The sequence below is a fragment of the Balaenoptera acutorostrata genome, chromosome 19 (assembly GCF_949987535.1).
Source record: "Balaenoptera acutorostrata chromosome 19, mBalAcu1.1, whole genome shotgun sequence".
NCBI lineage: Eukaryota > Metazoa > Chordata > Mammalia > Artiodactyla > Balaenopteridae > Balaenoptera > Balaenoptera acutorostrata.
This window is the reverse complement of record NC_080082.1, coordinates 66564503-66585937: the sequence shown is the minus strand read 5'-3', so window position 1 is coordinate 66585937 and position 21435 is coordinate 66564503. Positions and strand designations below refer to the sequence as shown.

General features: G+C 38.6%; 1 protein-coding gene and 2 pseudogenes across 2 annotated transcripts in view; 1 reads left to right on the top strand and 2 right to left on the bottom strand.

Annotated features, from left to right (window-relative positions):
* Positions 1-21435, top strand: part of LOC130705738 (zinc finger protein 239-like) — a 29750-nt gene that overhangs the window by 1461 nt on the left and 6854 nt on the right. The gene's annotated exons all lie outside the window — the stretch shown is intronic.
* Positions 12465-13139, bottom strand: LOC130705739 (ATP synthase subunit a-like; annotated as a pseudogene).
* Positions 13387-14197, bottom strand: LOC130705740 (cytochrome c oxidase subunit 2-like; annotated as a pseudogene).

The following is a 21435-nucleotide window of genomic DNA, read 5'->3' as shown; positions in this document are numbered from 1 at the left end:
TTGCTAACAGTGCTTTGTTAAATACACAAATTTTAAGTGTACAATTGAAAAATTTTGACAAATGTATACCTAAATGTAATCATTCAAATTGAGCTTGAGGACATTTTCATTACCTCACAAATTCTTTTTGTTACCTCTTTCCATTTTTTTTTTAAAAAAATTTATTTATTTATTTATTTATTTATTTTTGGCTGTGTTGGGTCTTTGTTGCTGGGCGTGGGCTTTCTCTAGTTGCAGTGAGCGGGAGCTACTCTTCGTTGCGGTGTGCGGGCTTCTCACTGTGGTGGCTTCTCTTGTTGTGGAGCACAGGCCCTAGGCACGCGGGCTTCAGTAGTTGTGGCACTTGGGCTCAGTAGTTGTGGCTCGCGGGCTCTAGAGCACTGTCTCAGTAGTTGTGGTGTATGGGCTCAGTAGCTGTGGCGCACGGGCTTAGTTGCTCCGCAGCATGTGGGATCTTCCCGGACCAGGGCTCGAACCCGTGTCCCCTGTGTTGGCAGGCGGATTCTTAACCACTGCGCCACGAGGTTTCCATTTAACAAAGGCAACCATTGTTCAGATTTTTTCCACCATAGAACTTTTGCCTCTTCTAGAACTTCATATAAAGAGAATCATACATTATTTCTTTTGTGTAAGACTTACCCTAAGATTTTTGAGATTCATCCATGACATTGTATGCATTGTTAGGTTGTTTCTTTTTACTGTTGAGTAATATTCCATTTTTTGAATGAACCACAATTTATTTATCCATTATCTTGTTGATGAATATTTGAGTTGTCTCTCGTTTTGGGCTTTTATGAGTAATGCTACTATGAACATTTTTGTACAGTGCTTTTAGTAGAACCATGTTTTTATTTCTCTTGGGAAAATATCTAGGGGTGGAATTGCTGGGTCATAATTAACAAGGTCTGATTTTGTCAATTTTTTCTTTTATGGTTAGGTTTTTTGTGTGAGTTTTTTTTTTTTAAATGTCCTAAGAACGTTTTGCCAAAACTCCAAACATATTCTCCTGTTTTCTGGTAGTTTTATAGTTTTTGCTTTTATATCAAGACTTAATATCCACCTTGAATTAATTTTTATGTAAGTGTGAGATAGTAGACAAGGCACTTATTTTTCTTATGGTTGTCCAGTTGTTTCAGCACCGTTTAATGAAAAAATTTTCCTTCATAGTATTGTTGAAAATCTATTGAATGTATATGTGTGGATCTATTTTGTTGCTCTCTTCTCTTCCATTGATTTATTTTGCTTGCCCTGTGCCAACATGATATGTCCTTTTTTTATATTCATATTTTGACCCACGTCTCAGTAGATCTATTTTATTTTTTATTTATGTACCACCTCAACCTCTGATTAGAATGGAAAGTATGGATAGAGCTAGTATTAGGTTTAGATTGATTGATGGTGAGATTTGATATAGGATTGATAGGGGTGAAGGTTTTTGTCATGTTAGTAGGATTAGGCCTGCTGTTAAAGGGATGCCTTGTGTTACTTCGGGCACTCAAAAGTGAAAAGGGGATAGTCCTAGTTTTATAGCTATGAAATAGAGTGAATTAGCTTTTCCATAGCCATGAAAAAGAATGAATTAGTCTTGTTTTAATGAGACTTTCAGGAAACAATAACCATAAAATATCATCTTGAAAATGAACACACTCTTATCAGTATCGACTGGTAAATTAATTGTGTTATCCAAAAAGGCCAATAAATCCTAGCTAGTATGAACAAGATATTAAATTCATTAACGATTCATACAACTGTTTTGAGCATACAAATAATCTCTGGTTTTATACCCACTACATTTCAGAATTCTGTAAACTGTGAGGCCTTCAATGTGTTTAATGTGGCAGAAAATCATAATAAATGTTTCATTATTTTATTTTGTTCAGTCCTTTTCCCATTAAGCATGCAAACACTGTCGTAACCATCTTGGGTTTCACTTCCACGAGGTCATCAGGTAAGGCATATATCCGGGCACTGATCTTATCGGTGTTATCATTGTTGATGCTGTTGGGTTGAATAGTTTTGCGATGGTTCATTGGCCGGAGTGTAATAGGTTAATGATGACTGCTATTATAAGTAGTAGGGATGCAGTGGCCTGTGTTAGAAAATATTTAGTGGAGGCTTCTATGGCTCGTGGATTAAAGTTTTTTATTGTAATAGGGATGATGGCTATTATATCTATTTTGAATCCAATTCAGGCTAGTAGCCAGTGAGAGCTGGTAATTACTATTATAGGTCCTAAAATGACAGTTGTCAGGATAATGGTAAAGATAATGGGATTTATTAGTACGGGAAGGGTATAAACCGACATTTTCGGGGTATGGGCCCGATAGCTTGTTTAGCTGACCTTACTGTAGAATGTAGTGTAATATGGTAGCACGGAGAACTTTGAATTCTTACGGGTAGGTTCAATTCTTATGATTCTAGAAATAAGAGGGTTTGAACCTCTGTTATTTACTCTATCAAAGTAACTCTTTTGTCAGACATATTTCTTATGTTTGTGGAGGGATGCTTGCTGTTATGACGCACAGTGATACATGTCATATGCATAGGGCTAGTGTTAGAGGTAGGAAGCTTTTTCAGAGTAAGTGTATTAGTTGGTCATACCGAAATCGAGGGTAGGATGCTCGAATCCATAGGAAAGATATTGTTAGTAGTAGTGTTTTAATGATGAAGTTAATTGTATGTAGTTCTGGGGTGTAGGGGTTGTGGAATGCTCCTAGAAATAGAATTGTTGTGAATATATTTATTGTAATGATGTTGGCATATTCTGCTAGGAAGAACATGGCGAAGGGGCCTGCTGCGTACTCTACATTGAAGCCAGACACGAGTTCGGATTCTCCTTCTGTTAAATCAAAAGGGGCTCGGTTGGTTTCTGCTAAGGTAGAAATAAATCATATTATGGCTAGTGGTCATGATGGGAAGATTAGTCATAGTTGTTCTTGTGTTGTGGTTAGGGTTGATAGGGTGAAGGATCCATTTATTAAGAGTACTGATAAGAGGATTGATTGCTAGTGTTACTTCGTATGAGATTGTTTGTGCTACTGCTCATAGGGCTCCAATTAATGCACATTTTGAGTTGGAGGCCCAGCCAGATCATAGAATAGAGTATACGGCTAGACTTGATATTGCTAGTATGAATAATACTCCTAGGTTTATGTTGATGAAGGGGTATGGCATGGGTAGGGAGATTCATATTTGAGGGCTAGGGTTAGGGCTAAGATGGGTGCGATGATAAATATGGAGGTGGAGGTTGTAGCTGGTCGTAGGGGTTCCTTAGTGAATAGTTTGATTGCATTGGCAATGGGTTGGAGTAGGCCATGAGTTCCTACAATGTTTGGTCATTTTCGGAGTTGTATATAGCCTAGGATTTTACGTTCTACTAATGTCAGGAATGCCACGGCTAGGAGAATAGGAATGATGAGCATTAAAATGTTAATTATAAACATTTTGTTAGAGAGAGGATTTGAACCTCTGGGCATAAAGGTTTAAGTTTTACGCAATTACCGGGCTCTGCCACCCTAACAAAACCCTGGTCTTGGGTGGTTAGTTTGTGCTTGCTTATTAAGTTGAGATTAGATCATTAATTGTTTTGAAGGCACTTTTTTTTTTTTTTTTTTTTTTTTTTTTTAATGAGGATCTTGAATCAGATGCGTATGTTTGATTGATTGATTGATTGATTGATTTTGGCTGTGTTGGGTCTTCGTTTCTGTGCGAGGGCTTTCTCCAGTTGTGGCAAGCGGGGGCCACTCTTCATCGCGATGCGCGGGCCTCTCTCGTTGCGGAGCACAGGCTCCAGACGCGCAGGCTCAGCAATTGTGGCTCACGGGCCCAGCCGCTCTGCGGCATGTGGGATCCTCCCAGGCCAGGGCTCGAACCCGTGTCTCCCGCACTAGCAGGCAGACTCTCAACCACTGCGCCACCAGGGAAGCCCGGCACTTTTTAAAGTGGGCCTTATTTCTCTTGTCTTTTCATACTGGGAGAAATGCATAATAGATAGAAACCGACCTGGATTATTCCGGTCTGAACTCAGATCACGTAGGACTTTAATCGTTGAACAAACGAACCCTTAATAGCGGTTACACCATTGGGATGTCCTGATCCAATATCGAGGTCGTAAACCCTATTGTCGATATGAACTCTAGAATAGGATTGTGCTGTTACCCCTAGGGTAACTTGTTCCGTTGATCAATTTTTTGGATCGATAAGTGATATTATGCTTTGGCTAGTGGGTCTAGGCTTTAATCACTCAGAGAGTTTTTTGTGCTCCGAGGTCACCCCAACTGAAATTGTCAACCCATGTGAAATTTTGTTATTCCGTGGTGGTTTGAGATTGTGGTTTTTTGGGTTGATTAATTGAAGCTCCATAGGGTCTTCTTGTCTTATTTTGTTATCCCCGCCTCTTCACCGGGAGGTCAATTTCACTGACTAAAAGTAAGAGACAGTAAAACCCTCGTGTGGCCATTCATACAAGTCCTTATTTAGAGAACAAATGATTATGCTCCCTTTGCACAGTCAGGATACCGCGGCCATTTAATGGTTGTCACTGAGCAGGTGGTGCCTCTAATGCTGGTGATGCTAGAGGTGATGTTTTTGGTAAACAGGCGGAGTTTGTATTTGCCGAGTTCCTTTTACTTTTTTTAATCTTTCCTTGAGTGCACGCCTGTGTTGGGTTAACAGTGTACTTAATAAATAGATTAGTGTTGGATTGTATTTATTTACTGTTAATTATCAGTATATTATTAGTTGCTGATATAAGCTTGTGCAAGGAGAAATATTTCTTGTTACTCATGTTAACAGTATTATTGCTTCTATAATCTTATAGATTAGTCCAGTAATAAGACTAGAAGTTGATTTACTTAATATTGGAATTGGGATGTGTTTTGTTGTTGAGCTTGAACGCTTTATTAATTGATGGCTGCTTCTAGGCCAGCTATGGTGTTGTTTGCTTTTACTCTCTAGTTAAGGTTGTATCCATTTCTAAAAAGCTGTACCTTTTTAGACTAACGTTTAAATATACGTGGAAGCTTATTATGGTTTTTAGTATTATTTAACCTTGAACTGAAATTCTTTTCCTGGACAACCAGCTATCACCAGGCTTGTTAGGCTTGTCACCTCTACTTATAAATCTTCTCACTATTTTGCCACATAGATGAGTTTGTTCTAGTAACTGTTCATAAGTAGCTCGTCTGGTTTCGGGTAGTTTAGCTTAAGTTCTCTTTGTTAAGTTGTTGCTAGTTAAGTCATTATGCAAAAGGTACAAGGGGTAAGCTTTGCTTTTTATTACTTTTAATATTTCTTTCATCATTCCCTTACAGTACTTTTTCTATAGCGCCATCAGTGTCTAAATTTCTATCTCCTATACTTTAGATGTCTGGTGAATGTTTTATTTGACTAGCTTGTGTTAGTATGGTGGGAAAGGTGTGGGCTAGGTTTAGTTCAAGACATACATAGCTTATGAAATCTTCTAGGTGTAAACTAGGTGCTTTATTTAAGCTATGCCTTGTTTTATCCAAGCACACTTTCCAGTATGCTTACCTTGTTACGACTTATCTCCTCTCGTATAATTGTTTAGCATGTGTTAATGAATTGTGGCTTTGTCATGGCACTTGAGGAGGGTGACGGGTGGCGCACACCGCCTGTGCTTCTTGGCCTTATTCAATTAAGCGCTCTATTCTTAATTTACTACTAAATCCTCCTTTAGTTTTTAGGTTTCATAAAAACTTTCGTGTGGGTAAAGGGTGTTCTTGGTGTAGAAAATGTAGCCTATTTCTTTCCACCCCATAGGTCACACCTTGACCTAACATTTTTAGGTGTTATAATTGTGCTTACCTTTGCTCCTTTTTAGGGTTTGCTGAAGATGGCGGCATATAGACTGGAGTAGCCAGGGCTGCTGAGATTTGTCGGGTTCATCGGTTATAGAGCAGGCTCCTCTAGAGGGCTGTGAAGCACCGCCAAGGCCTTGGAGTTTTAGGCTGTTGCTAGTAGTACTCTGGCGAATAGTCTAGTTCTTATGATTATTTGGGTTTAGGGCTAAGCATAGTGGGGTATCTAATCCCAGTTTGGGTCTTAGCTATCGTGTGATCAGAATATGTTAAAGTCACTTTCGTAGTTTATTTTTATTTTAATTATGGCTTTTTACAGCTTAATTAACGTTTACCTTTATCTTGTATGGTTCTTTAACACGCTTTACGCCGTAGTTCTATTAATTTGGGTCAATCGTATGACCGCGGTGGCTGGCACAATATTTACCAAACCTGATTAATATGGCTTAGTCAAACTTTCGTTTATGGCTTAATTTTTATCACTGCTGTCTCCCGTGGGGGTGTGGTTAAGCAAGGTGTTGTGAGCTGCTGGTGTAGCATGCTTGATACCTGCTCCTTTTAGTCTTAGTGATTTAGAAGGCATTCTCACCGGAGTGCGGATACTTGCATGTGTAATTCTATTAAAAACTAATAGAAAGACTGGGACCAAACCGTTACGTTTATGGGGCTAGTGAGCCCATCTAGACATTTTCAGTGTCTTGCTTTAGGAAATGTTTAAGCTACATTAACTTGTTGCACATAGGTGGTGTTTGTATGGTTGTATTATGTAGCTTATGTCAGATTTAGTATTAAATTTTTGATAAAATGGCTGGTGAATCTAGGGGGATTTCTGTCTATGTGGGTGGTGAATATCTAAGTAGCTCATTGGTATGATAGGGAGGGGGTTGAGGTTGATTTATTGTGATGGATAAATATTTTAAGCCGGGGTGGGGAATAGTAAAGTCTATGTCCTGTGACCATTAACTGATTGTACAACGCAGGTTGCTCTTGCCAATTAATAAATACATCCAGGTCCAGCTACAATTTGCTTGACTGTGTTAAGACCTTTTAAGGTAATAGCTGAGTCTAAGCACTTCCCCCCCCAAAATAAAAAATACCAAATGTATGAAATCGCAGTTATATGTGCGCATGGGCTGATTAGTCATTAACCCATTGAGATGTCTTATTTAAGGGGAAAGAGTGGGTGATTTTAGGTGAGATGGCCCTGAAGTAAGAACAAGGTGTCTGATAAAGTTCAGTAGAAACCCCCACAAGTTATGGGCCCGGAGCGAGAAGAGGGACACCTGCCGAGCGGGTTGATGGTTTCACGCGGCCTGGTGATTAAGCTCGTGGTTTAATGGACGGGATTCCAAGCATGTTGATTTAAACTGATTTAACTTAATGTACTATGTACGATCAATAATATATATGTATTATGTAATATCAATGATTACATTACATACTAATATTCCCCGTATTAGTTGTGTTTGGTTATACAACGGCTATAGCCACTGAACAATATCCTGAGGTTTGGGTTTCTAATAAGGTTGTATTGGGGGCGTTTCTTTTAGGGTTAATAGTAGAGTTTTTAATGGTGTTTTGTATTTTGAAGGATGAGGATGTGGAAATTGTGTTTAAGTTTAATGGGTTGGGGGATTAGGTTATTTATGATACTGGTGACTCTGGGTTTTTTAGTGAGGAGGCTATAGGGATTGCGGCATTATATAGTTATGGTACTTGGTTGGTGATTGTTACTGGTTGGTCATTATTTATTGGTGTTGTGGTTATTATGGAGATTACTCGGGGTAATTAAATAAGAGTATACTAAGGGTGATGGTGATGAGAAATGATAGAAAGTATAGTTTAATAAGGTCTTTTTGGTTTGAGATTAGTGTGGAGGATTTTAGTTGAATGAAGGCTGTAGTCTTTGGTAAGATAGTTTCTAGTCAGATTAAGTCTAGGAGGGAGGTTGCTAATTTTTGGCTCATTAATAGGTTTAGATGGGGAGGTAGGCCGTGTATGATGGTATCCTAGGAGAGTAGAGAATTTAAAGGAGTTTGAGGGTAAGTATATTTTGAGTTTTGTGTGTTAAGGTTGGTTTCGAATGCTAGTACAAAACCCGAGCTGTTACTATGAGGGCAGTTAGTTTTAAGTGCAAAGGTATGGTTATTAGGGGGATGGTTGTTGGGGGAATGTTGTTGGAGATGATGAATCCAGCAAAGATACTTCCGATTAGTAGGTGTTTGATAGAATTAACTAGGAGGGGATTGTTTTCATTGATAGGAGCTGAGGGAGAGAAGCGGGTTGTCCCAGTAGTGTGAAGAAGATGATGCGAGTGCTATAGATGGCTGTGAGGGAGGTAGCGATTAGAGTTATTAATAGGGCTCAGGCCTTGGTATGAGACGTGGTGGCGGTTTCGATGATTAGGTCTTTAGAGTAAAAACCAGTGAGAAAAGACATTCCTGTCAGTGCCAGACACCCAGTGATAAGGGCTGTTGCAATGAAGGGCAAGGTTTTGAATAGGCCTCCTATTTTTCGAATGTCTTGCTCGTTGTTTAGGTTGTGGATAATGGATCCAGAGCACATGAATAGTATGGCTTTAAAGAAAGCATGTGTGCAAATATGTAAGAATGCTCGATGGGGTTGGTTGATACCGATTTTTACCATCATCAGACCTAATTGGCTTGAGGTAGAGAAAGCGATAATTGTTTTTAATGTCGTTTTGGAAGACAGCGCATATAGCTGTGAATAGGGTGGTAAGAGCTCCTAGGCATAATGTTATTGTTTGAATGAGTTTGTTGTTTTCTGTTAAAGGGTAAAATCCGATAAGTAGGAAAATTCCTGCTATGACCATTGTGCTTGAGTGGAGTAAGGCTGATACTGGGGTAGGACCATCTATTGCTGAAGGGAGTCAGGGGTGAAGTCCAAATTAGGCTGATTTTCCGGCTGCAGCTAGTACGAGTCCTGTGAGGGGGAGGTTTAGCGAGTTTAGGTCGAGTATAAAAATTTGTTGTAGGTCTCATGCATTTGAGTTGGACAGAAATCATGCTATTGATATAATGAATCCGATATCTCTGATGTGGTTATGTAAGATTGCTTGGAGAGCAGTGTGTTTGCGTCTGTTCTTCCATATCATCACCCAATGAGTAGGAAAGATATGATTCCTACCCCCTCTCACCCAATAAAAAGTTGGAAGAGGTTGTTGGCTGTAGCAAGAATTAGTATAGTAATAAGGAAGAGAAGTAGGTATTTGAAGAATTGGTTGATATAAGGATCTGAATGTATGTATCATATTGAGAACTCTATGATGGATCGTGTGATAGACAATGCTACTGGTACGAACATAATTGAGAAATAATCTATTTTGAAGCAGAGTGTCAATTTAAGGGTTTGGACAGTGATTCAGTGTCAGTTTGAAATGATTATTTCTTGGCCTGTATGAAGGAATATTATTGTTGGGATTAGACTGGTAACGAAAGCACATGAGACGGTACTTTTTACATATGGGTATTTATCACTTTTGTAGGAGTTTGTACTAGTTATCATGATTGGAATAATTAGTACTAGTAATGTGATTAGGGCAAAAGAAGAGAACAGGTTTATTACTTTTATTTGGAGTTGCACCAGTTTTTTGGTTCCTAAGACCAATGGATAACTACCATCCTTTAAAAGTTTGAAAAAACCATACTATTAGGCATGGGGGCATGAATTAGCAGTTTTTGCAGTACTTTCTCGGTAAATAAGAAGTTTTAGTCTTCTGTTGCTAGATTCACAATCTAGTGTTTTTTTTTAAACTATATTTACAGTATAGGGGGCCCAAGATGATTTTAGGATTTAGTGACAGGAGTAGAAGTGGCAGGATATGGAGAGCTATAAGGGCGTTTTCTCGTGTGAAGGAGGGTGTAATATTACTGATGTGGTGCGTACATTTGCTGCGCTGTGTTGTGATTAGTATATACATAGAGTATAGGGATATAATTACAATATTGGTTCCTATTAGGATAATAGTGAGGTTTGATCATGAGAAAGTTGATATAACTACGAACAGTTCTCCAGTTAGGTTAATAGTAGGGGGTAGGACCAGGTTTGTCAGGCTTGCTAGTAATCATCAAGTGGCTATTAGTGGGAGAAGAATTTGTAGGCCTCGGGCTAGGATTATATTTCGGCTATGGATTCGTTCGTAATTTGAGTTTGCTAGGCAAAATAGTATAGACGATGTGAGGCCGTGGGTGATTATTAGGGCGGTAGCCCCTATGTAGCTTCAAGGGGTTTGAATGAGGATAGCTGCAATAACAAGTGCCATGTGGCTGACTGAGGAGTAGGCAGTGAGTGATTTTAGGTCTGTTTGACATAGACAAATAGAACTGGTTATGATTATTCCCCATAAGGAAAGCATAAGGAAAGGGTATACTATGAACTCTGTTAGGGGCTTGAGTATTGATGTGATTCGTAGCATGCCATAGCCCCTGAGTTTTAGTAGTATGGCTGCAGGACCATAGAGCCTGCGATAGGAGCTTCTACATGTGATTTCGGTAGTCAAAGGTGGAGGCCGTACAGGGGTATTTTTACTATAAAGGCTATCATGCAGGCCAATCATATAAAGACGTTGGATCAGGAGTTGAATAGTGGTTGAGCTCAATATTGAAGTACTAGGAAATTTAGAGAGCCTATGATGTTTTGTATGTATGTTAGTGCCACTAGTAACGGGAGTGATCCAACTAGTGTGCAGAATAAAAAATAGAGTCCTGCATTAAGTTGCTCTCTTTGGTTACCTCAACAGGTAATGATAATGAGGGTAGGAGCTAGTGTGGCTTCAAATATAATGTAAAATAGTTCTGTGGCAGTGAATGTTATGATTAGGAATGTTTGTAACATGATTAGTATTGTGATGTATAGCTTTTTTCGGATTAGTGGCTCTTTGAGTAGGTAAGATTGGCTGGCTATTAGTATTAGGGGAAAGAGTCATATTGTTAGGATTAGTAATGGTGGGGAGAGGGAGTCAGAGAAGAATGTTAATGAGAAGTTGAGGCTATTGTCGTTGAATTGGTTAAGAAGAAGTAGGCTTGTGAGACTAATTAGTAGGCTGTGGGTTGTGGAGTTAATTCAGATTATACTACTTTTTGATAGCCAAGTTAGTGGTATTAGTATGATTGTGGGGATGATAAATTTTAGCATTGGAGAAGATTGAGGTTTTGTATGTAATCGGTTCCATACGTGTTTGATACTGTTACTAATAAGGCTAATCCGAGGGCTGCTTCGCAGGCCGCGAATACCAGTAAGATGATTGGTATTATGCTGGCTAAGGTGAAATGTGAGTTTAAGGTTGTCAGGGCTGCTAGGATGAATAGTGACAATATCATGCTCTCTAGGCATAGTAGTGAGGATATTAGGTGAGACTGATATATTAGTGACCCTATGAGGGATATAGTGAAAGCTATGATAATGTTTATATGTACTAAGGACACTTGGTAATTATGAGTTTAACCATAATCTAATGAGTCGAAATCACTTGTTTTATTTTAAACTAAATACCATATTCAGCTCATTCCAATCCCCTTTGAGTTCATTCGTAGGCCAGGCTAACTGCTAATAATGAGATTAAAAGTAGGGCTATGGTAAGTATTGTTTTTAGGTTGTCTAGGTCGAAAAGGAGGAAGGTGATCGCTACTAGGAAAAATTTTATGGAAAAGGGTAGGCGGGCGGATCCTATAGGGTCAAATCTGCATACGTAGGGGCTTGTTTTTTCTGTGTGTTTAGTTGAGGAAGTCAGAAGGCGATAAGTACGAGTAATGAGGCTAGTATTGTGTTTGTTAATAGGCTCAGTATTAGGTTTATTGTTCTTTTTCGGGGTGTACCTAAACTAGCTGATTGGAAGTCAGTTGTACTAATTAATGCTAAAAGGACTATGAGCCTCATCAGTAGATAGATACATAAAGAGTCATACAACATCTACAAAACGTCAGTATCAAGCAGCAGCTTCGAAGTCGAAGTGGTGGTTGGATGTGAAGTGGAATTTTAATTGGCGTAGGAAACAAACAATAAAGAAAGTAGACCCAATAATTACATGTAGTCCGTGGAATCCTGTGGCTATGAAGAAAGTTGATCCGTAGACTCCATCTGAGATCGTAAATGGGCTTCGTAATACTCTGATGCTTGTAGGAGTGTAAAATAAACACCGAGGGCGATTGTAATAAGAAGGGCTTGAAGTATGTGCTTACGATTTCCTTCTATACGGCTGTGATGGGCTCAGGTAATGGATACGCCAGAGGCCAATAGCACAGAAGTGTTGAGGAGTGGTACTTCTAGGGGGTTTAAGGGGTGAATGCCTAAGGGGTGGCCAGCACCCGCCTAATTCAGGGGTAGGGGCAAGGCTTGAGTGGTAGAAGGCTCAAAAAATGCTGGTAAAAGATAGGACTTCTGATATGATACATAAGATTATTCCGTCTCAAAGTCCCTTTTGGATGGTTGGTGTGTGGTGGCCTTGGAAAGTGCTTTCTCAAATGACGTCTTGTCATCATTGATATATTGTTAGAATATTAGTTAGTAGGCCCAGTATTAGTAGAACTATTGAGTTGAAGTGGAATCATATGAGAAGTGCTGAAAGAGCTCCTGTGAGGGGTCAAGGACTAGTATTTACTATGTGATACGTGTGGGTTTGGTGGGTCACTATGTGTTGTCATACAGGTATAAGCTTACTAAGAGGGTGAATACATAGGCTTGAATTATAGCAACAGCGAATTCGAGGATGGGGAGTAGGGCGAGAATGATAAATGTAATGAGAGCCGTGAATGTGCTGGTGCTTATTAGCACTAGGGTTGTCTCTTCAATTAGATGTATTAGTAAGTGGCCTGCTGTAATATTGGCTGTTAGTCGTACAGCCAGTGCTACTGGTTGGATGAATAGGCTGATAGTTTCGATAATTTCTAGCATAGGGATAAGGAGGGTGGGTGTGCCTTGTGGTAAGAAGTGGGCTAGGGATGCTTTTGTTTTATTACGGAAACCTGTAATGATGGCACTGGCTCATAGAGGGATGGCCATTCCCACATTCATTGAGAGCTGTGTGGTGGGGGTAAATGAGTGGGGTAATAGTCCGAGGAGATTGGTTGAGCCAATAACTAGAACGAGTGATATTAGTATTAGTGATCAGGTTTGTCCTTTATGATTATGGATACCTATTATTTGTTTTGATGTGAGTTGAATTAGTCATTGAAGGGAAATTATGCAATTATTAATTAGTCCTTTTGATGTTGGAAATAAAATACTTGGGAATATAATGATTAGAACGACTACAAGGAGGCCTATTATTGGGGTTACGAAAGGGGCAAATAGATTTTCGTTCATACTGTTTCTCAAGGGGCAGGTTGTTTTTGCACTTTAGTGAGTGCTGATTTTGGGTTGGGGTAGTAGATGTGTTTTGAGATTTTTAGTTGAAATATAATAAATAATGTTAGAAATATAGATGAAATAGTAGTAAATCATGTTGATATATCTAGTTGTGTCATGCTATCAAGGAGAACTTTAGCTCTCAGTCTTTAATTTAAACGGTTAACGCTAATCTACCTTCTTAATGAGTTTATAGCATAGACGTGGATCATTTTTCAAAGTATTTTAGGGGCACTAGCTCAAGGACACTTGGCATGAAGCTATGGTTTGACCCACAGATCTCTGAACACTGTCCGTAATACAAGCCTGGTCGTGTTGATATTAGGGTTGTTTGGTTTAGGTGCCCTGGGGTTGCGTCTGTCTTTAGGCCTAAGGAGGATATGGCCCATGAGTGTAATACATCTTCGGAGGAGATTAGTATTTGGATTGTTATCTCTATAGGTAAAACTACTCAGTTATCTACTTCTAGCAGTTGTAGCTCTTCTGGTTTTAGGTCTGGTGTTGGGTTTATATAGGAATCAAAATTTAGGTCTTCGTAGTCAGTATATTCATAGCTTCAGTATCATTGGTGGCCTATAGTTTTTACAGTAAGAGATGGATTGTTGATTTCATCTATTATATAAAGGATTCGTAATGATGGCAGGGCAATTAAGATTAAGATAATAGCCGCTAGGATAGTCCAGATAGCTTCTACTTCTTGTGTATCTATTGTGCTAGTATGTGTTAGCTTAGTTGTAAGTATTAGCGTAATAATATAGAGAACTAAGGAGCTAATTAGGAAAACAGTTATCAGTATGTGGTCTTGAAAATGTAGCAATTCTTCTATCATGCGTGATTTTACGTCTTGAAAACCTAGTTGGAAGGGATATGCCGGAGAGTATACAAGATTTTCACTTGTGACTTAACTTCGACAAAGTTATGTAAAATTTTACTAATACCTCGTTCATGAAGAAAGACATAGCGGCTATGATGTTGGCTTGAAACCAATAAAAGAGGGTTCGATTCCTTCCTTTCTTGGCTACTTTAGATTAACGTAGGTTGGCTATTCAAATGTATGGTATGGTGGAGGACATCCATTTAACCACTCTAAATTTGTAGTAGTAAGTTCTACTGTTAATACTTCTCCTTTGGATGTGAATACTTCTCAGATAGTGAAGACTATCAGTATGACCACTGTTAATGAGATGAATGAGCCTATTGATGAAATAGTATTTCATGTTGTATAGGCGTCTGGATAGTTGGAGTATCGTCGAGGCATGCCAGATAAGCCTAGAAAATGTTGTGGGAAGAAGGTTATGTTGACACCCACGAATATGATCACGAGGTGAATTTTTGCTCATGTTGAGTGGATATCCTGAGAGTAGTGGAAATCAGTGTACAAATCCTCCTATGATAGCAAAAACAGCTCCCATTGAGAGCACATAGTGAAAGTGTGTGACTACATAGTAGGTATCATGAAAGACAATGTCTAATGATGAATTAGCTAGGACAGTACCTATTAGTCCGCCGACTGTGAAAAGGAAGATGAAACCTAAGGCTCACCTCATGGTCGGGGACCATTTAATATTGCCTCCATGGAGTGTTGCCAATCAGCTAAATACTTTTACCCCTGTAGGAATAGCAATAATTATAGTGGCTGATGTAGAGTATGCTCGCATATCAACGTCTGTACCTACTGTGAATATTTGATGGGCCCATATGATAAACTCTAAGAACCCGATTGATATTATAGCTCATACCATACTCATATACCCGAAAGGCTCTTTTTTACCTGAGTAGTAGGTTACAATGTGTGAGATCATTCCAAATCCAGGTGGGATTAAAATGTATACTTCAGGGTGTCCAAAGAATCAAAATACATGTTGATATAAGGTTGGGTCTCCTCCTCCTGCAGGATCGAAGAAAGTTGTGTTCAGGTTTCGATCAGTTAATAGCATGGTGATTCTGGCTGCTAGGACAGGTAAGGATAGTAGAAGCAATACTGCTGTGATTAGTACTGATCATACGAATAGTGGTGTTTGGTACTGGGCTATAGCGGGTGGTTTTATGTTGATGATAGTAGTGATAAAATTAATAGCCCCAAGAATTGAGAATACACCAGCTAAATGTAGAGAAAAAATAGTAAGGTCAACTGAAGCTCCTGCGTGTGCTAAGTTTCCAGCTAAGGGTGGATATACAATTCAACCTGTACCCGCACCGGCTTCAACTATTGATGATGCTAGTAATAATAGGAAAGAAGGAAGGAGTAATCAGAAACTCATATTGTTTATACGGGGAAAAGCCATATTGGGCGCCCCAGTTATTAAGGGTAGTAGCCAGTTTCCAAACCCGCCAATTATAATGGGTATAACTATAAAGAAAATCATTACAAATGCGTGGGCCGTTACTACCACGTTGTAAATTTGGTCATCTCCGAGCAGTGTTCTGGGTTGGCCTAGTTCAGCGTGAATTAATAAGCTTAGGCCAGTGCCTACCATTCCGGCTCAAGCGTCAAATAGTAAGTATAAAGTACCAATGTCTTTGTGGTTGGTTGAGAATAATCAGCAATTTATGAACATAGGTAAAATGGCCGAGCAGGCATTAGACTGTAAATCTAAAGACAGAGGTTAAGTCCTCTTTTTGCTGAGTCCCGTGGTGAATTGATCATTTTGAATTACAAATTCAAGGAAGAAGCTTCAACCCTGCCGGGACTTCTCCCACCTTTTTTTTCTCGCGGCTGGAGAAGTAGATTGAAGCCAGTTGATTAGGGTATTTAGCTGTTAACTAAAAGTTCGTGGGAGATGTATCCCTCCCATCTAGTGAAGATTTAGCTTAATTAAAGTGTTTGATTTGCATTCAATTGATGTAAGATATAGTCTTACAATCTTTATTAGGCAGGAATTAAGTAAATTGTACTTGCTTAGGGCTTTGAAGGCTCTTGGTCTGGTTTAACCTAAATTCCTATTCTAGGATTGACAGTATTGGTGTGAGAGGTAGAAGTATTGTGGATACTGCGATTATGGTTGGTAAAAGGATTATTTGTTTTGTAGAGTTGAATTGTCATTTTATCTTCATGTTGTTTGTAGAGGGGAATAAGATCAGTGCTGTGGAGTACGTGAGTTGTATGTAGAAGTACAGGTTGAGCAGTGCTGTGGTAGCTGAGTGTGGGTAGGATAATAGTATTGTTTTTTGTTATTTCTTGAATAATCATTCATTTAGGCATGAATCCTGATAGTGGTGGGAATCCTCCTATTGAGAGTAGGAGGGTGGTACATCAAAATACTTATATTTTATATAAAGTTCTCCAAAGATAGTCCAGGGAAGCACATACAAAGTGAGCAACAAGTCACTATGACCCCTACAGAGTTGGGGAAGAATGCTGTTCTTTTTTTTTTCTTCGCCGCGCTGCGCGGCATGTGAGACCCTAGTTCCCCAACCAGAGATCGAACCTGCGCCTCCTGCATTTGAAGTGTGGAGTCTTAACCACTGGACCGCCAGGGAAGTCCCAAGAATGCTGTTCTTTTAAGAAGTTACGTTGCTAGAGTCAGAAGAAAGGGAAAAAATTTAATCTTTACCGTCGAGCAGGCACTCCCATCTTTGAGGAGCTCTGGTTAATGTGTAATGCAGATTGACGCTGCACACTAGGGAGGGAGGGAGAAGGCCCAAACAAACACAGAGAATTTTATGTTTAATTTTTTCTTGTCCTGCCTTAAAATATAAATTTTATTTCATCACTGTGAACTTGCTAAAATCATTTACATGTTCTAGAAATTTGTTAGTTTCCTTGGATTTCTTACACAATCATGTCATATACAAAAAAAAAAAAATTGCTTTACTTCTTCCTTTCCAGCCTTTATGTTTTCCTTATTTAATGTTAACTATACTGACTAGGATCTCTGGTACTTAACAGTGAGACATGCTGTCCTTAAGAGTACAGTCCAGTAAAGTTTTAGAACTGTATATTTATGTAACCCATACTTTAATCCACACATAGAATATTTTCATCTCGCCATATATTTCCTTTATGTCCCTCTCCAGTTAGTACCCCCAGTGGTGACAACCATTGTTATATGATATCTGTTACTTTAGATTATCCAGTACAATCTTGAATAAAAGTGAGAATGGACATACTTGCCTTGCTCATGATACCAAGAAATAGCATTCCGTATTTCACCATTAAATGTGATCTGATGCCCTTTATCTGATTGAGGGCAGTCTGATTGAGGGCACTCTATTCCTGGTTTGCTGAGTTTTTATCATGAATGGGCATTATATTTTATCAAATACTCTACATGCATGTATTGTCATGATTGTATTTTTTTTACCTTTGTTCTGTTGGTTTCCCCACTTGACTATTTTGTTCCTTTTTCTTGGTTTAATTTGCTTTCCTTTTCCCTGGTTTTTTGAGATAGAAGCTTAGGTCATTAATTTTTTTTAAAGATTTATTTATTATTTATTTATCTATTTTATCTATTTTTGGCTGCATTGGGTCTTAGTTGTGGCACGTGGGATCTATGTTGAGGCATGCGGGATCTTTCCTTGTGGCCCGGGCTCTTCGTTGTGGTACTCGGGCTTCTCTCTAGTTGTGGCGTGAGGGTTTTCTCTTCTCTAGTTGTGGCGCACATGTTCCAGGGCTCTGTAGTTGGCGGCATGTGGACTCTAGTTGAGGCGCGTGAGTTCAGTAGTTGTGGCATGTGGGCTTAGCAGCCTTGTGGCATGTGGGATCTTAGTTCCCTGAACAGGGATCAAACCCGTGTCCCCTGTATTGCAAGGCAGATTCTTTACAACTGGACCAGGAAGTCCCTGGGTCATTAATTTTAATCCTTCCTTTCTGATGCTTGCATTTATAGCTACACATTTTCCTTTAAGTCTATTTTAACTGCATCCTGCACATTTTCATATATTATATTTTCATTGGCGGTCAGTTCTTTGAATATATGAAACTGATTTCTTCTTTGATCTGGAAAATACACTGTTTAATTTCTAAATATGAGGAGATTTTTATTATTGATGGCCAGATTAATTCCATTGTGGTCAAATAACATATTCTGTATGTATCCAGTCCTTTTAAATTTATTGAGAAATGTCTGTATGAGACAGCATATGATCTATTTTAGTGAATGTGTATTCTTTTTTTTTTTTTTTTTGGCTGTGTTGGGTCTTCGTCTCTGTGCGAGGGCCTTCTCCAGTTGTGGCAAGCAGGGGCCACTCTTCATCGCGATGCGCGGGCCTCTCACTATCACGGCCTCTCTTGTTGCGGAGCACAGGCTCCAGACGCGCAGGCTCAGTAGTTGTGGCTCATGGGCCCAGTTGCTCTGCGGCATGTGGGATCTTCCCAGACCAGGGCTCGAACCCGTGTCCCCTGCATTGGCAGGCAGATTCTCAACCACTGCGCCACCAGGGAAGCCCGTGAATGTGTATTCTGCTCTTGTTAGGCACAGTGCTTGATAAATGTCATTTAAGTTGAGTTGCTTAGTTGTGTTGCACACTTTATTCTCATGGATTTTCTTGTTTGCTTGTTCCATCAGCTACTGACAGAAGAGTGTTAAAATCTCCAACCATTACTGGATTTCTGTATATTTTTTTAATCAATTCTTTTTTCTTTTTCTAGTTTTATTGAGATATAATTGACATGTAAAATTGTATTACATTAAGCTGTACAACATTATGATTTGATCTATGTATATATTTTGAAATATTTACCACAATAAGTTTAGTTAAAATCTATCACTACATAGCTATAATTTTTTATTTCTTGTGATGAAAACTTAAAAAAAGTTTTTATGAAGCTAGCATAACTTTATTTTTTTATAGAAGTATAGTTGACTTACAATGTTATATTAGTTTCAGGTGTACAACATAGTGATTCAGTATTATAGATTATATTCCATTTAAAGTTATTACAAAACAATGACTGTATTTCCCTGTGCTGTGCAATATATCCTGTTGCTTATCTATTTTATACATAGTAGTTTGTATCTCTGAATATTTTTTACCAATTTTTGCTTCATGTATTTTGAAGCTATGTTACTGGGCTTAATGACATGGCAGATTGTTTGGCCTTCCTATTGAACATACACTTTAAAAAAAAAATGTTTTATTTAATTTACTTGGCTGCACCGGGTCTTAGTTGCCACACACAGGATCTTCATTGCCACGTGCGAAGATTGCATGTGGGATCTAGTTCCCTGACCAGGGATCGAACCCAGGCCCCCTGCATTGGGAGCACAGAGCCTTAGCCACTGGACCACTAGGGAAGTCCCACCTGTCTTTTTCTTTATTTTTACTTTCAACTCACCTGTTGAAATGTTAAAGTGAGTCTCTTGTAAACAGCATTTAATTGGGTTTTGTTTGTAATCCATTTTGGCAGTCTTATTTCTTAATTTGTTCAGTAAATTTGTATTTATTATATAATTACTGATATGTTTGGGTTTATATCTGCCACGTTGTTATTCTGTTTGTCTCATCTGGTCTTTGTACCTTTGTTTTTCCATGTTGCCTTCTTTTGGATTAATTGGGTATTTATTCCATTTCATCTCCTTTTATTTCTTCTTAGCTTTATGTCTTTGTAATATTGTATAATCTTATGTTTTATTTGCTCTAGGGTTAACAATACAAATTTTATCTTATAATAATCTACCTGGAATTAATATTATGCCACTTAATGTAAGAACTTATATATTAGTATAATTGCAGTTTTCCCTGTTGTCGTATACATCACTTTTACATATTATATAAGTCCATTATGCATTGTTGTTATTCTTGCATTATACGGTCACCAGCATTTTAAAGGAATTTAAAAGTAATTTTGTACAATATTTTTTTCCTAGTTAATTAGTTTTGGGGTTGCTCTTCATTCCTTTCTGCAGATCCAGGCTTCTATCTTTGATGGTTTCCTTTCAGGCTAAAAAACATGCTGTACCCGGAGGAGATTTCAGATGAGTCTGTCATCATTCTAAAGTCTTGGCTGCTTCTTCTGTCATTCCAGCCTGGATGAGGCTCCCACATGTGTCTCACTTCTCTCTGGGAGGGAGGTGCAGTTCATGAACTGTTTTTAAGGGAGCAGAGAGCATCTACAGGGAAAAAGTTAATGAGATTAGAACTGATGGTTCAGTTCCTGTGTCTCTGAGTTCGGTGCTTTAAAGTTTAAACCCACACTGCCTGTGACCTTTCACTTTTTTGATTCTGTTTTGGTAAGTGTTTAATACGAGCTCAACAAAAAAGTTACATTAAAAAAATGGAAATTAAGTGGGGAGGGGGTAAAATGGAAATCTGGTTTTCATGTATATCTTTCCCCCAGAGACTGTCATTTAGAATGACTTTACTAGCTGTATTTAGCATACATTGAAGTATGTAATGACATGCTAAAATATATGATGTCAAGCGTCAGAATCATAAGATTTTCTCTGCAGGTTGTTGCCCTTGAACAGTAAACATCTATTAGGGTAAGGACTACATTATCACCATATCTGGCTTCTTTATTCTCAGTTCAGATTACTTAACTCAGTAAATATTTGTTATATATCAGGTTACATATCTAACAGATGTAACATGCCAGATTTCAGTGCTTTGCAAATACCACCATCCAAGTTACTTCTGTTATTATGATCTTTCTTGTACTGATTTGGTTCTAGCTTTCTTACTTAACATCATGTATCAGTAATTTCTCCCCAAGATCAGACTGCCGTTACCCTGGTTGAGATTGAGGCAGACATTTACAATAATTGACACTTTGCTTATTTATACAGATGATGAGTCTCAGTCATTATTTGTTAATTTTACTAGATTAACTCTCAGAGGGTAACCTTATGCTAGAGTTCTGAGGTTGCTTTACTATCACCATAGAGTATTAGCAACAGAAATAACCTGTAGATAAAAAATTAACATCGATGATAATTGATTTAACAACCAGAAGAATAGTTTTTGAAAGATAATGATAAAATTTAAAAGCTAATGTTATAAATTTCAGACCTTAGGGATAGAACATTTGCCAGGAAATAAATGTACACACCTATACTCCTGCTGTTATGAAGGATAATGGTGGAAGGGGAGAGGCTTCTAGTTAGACATGTAATCTTCTAAAACCCAGATTATGCAGGCAGTTGATAGAAGCCAGTACTATTAAGGAATATTGGCTGAATGCAGTAGTGAAAAGATAGAGGGTCAAGGGTTAAAAGACAACATCAGCTCGTGGCTTTTCCTCCATTTTGTTAAACGATGTTCAGTTTCAGGTACCTGCTTTGTTATTGAGTTTCATCATCAGGATTATGTTAGT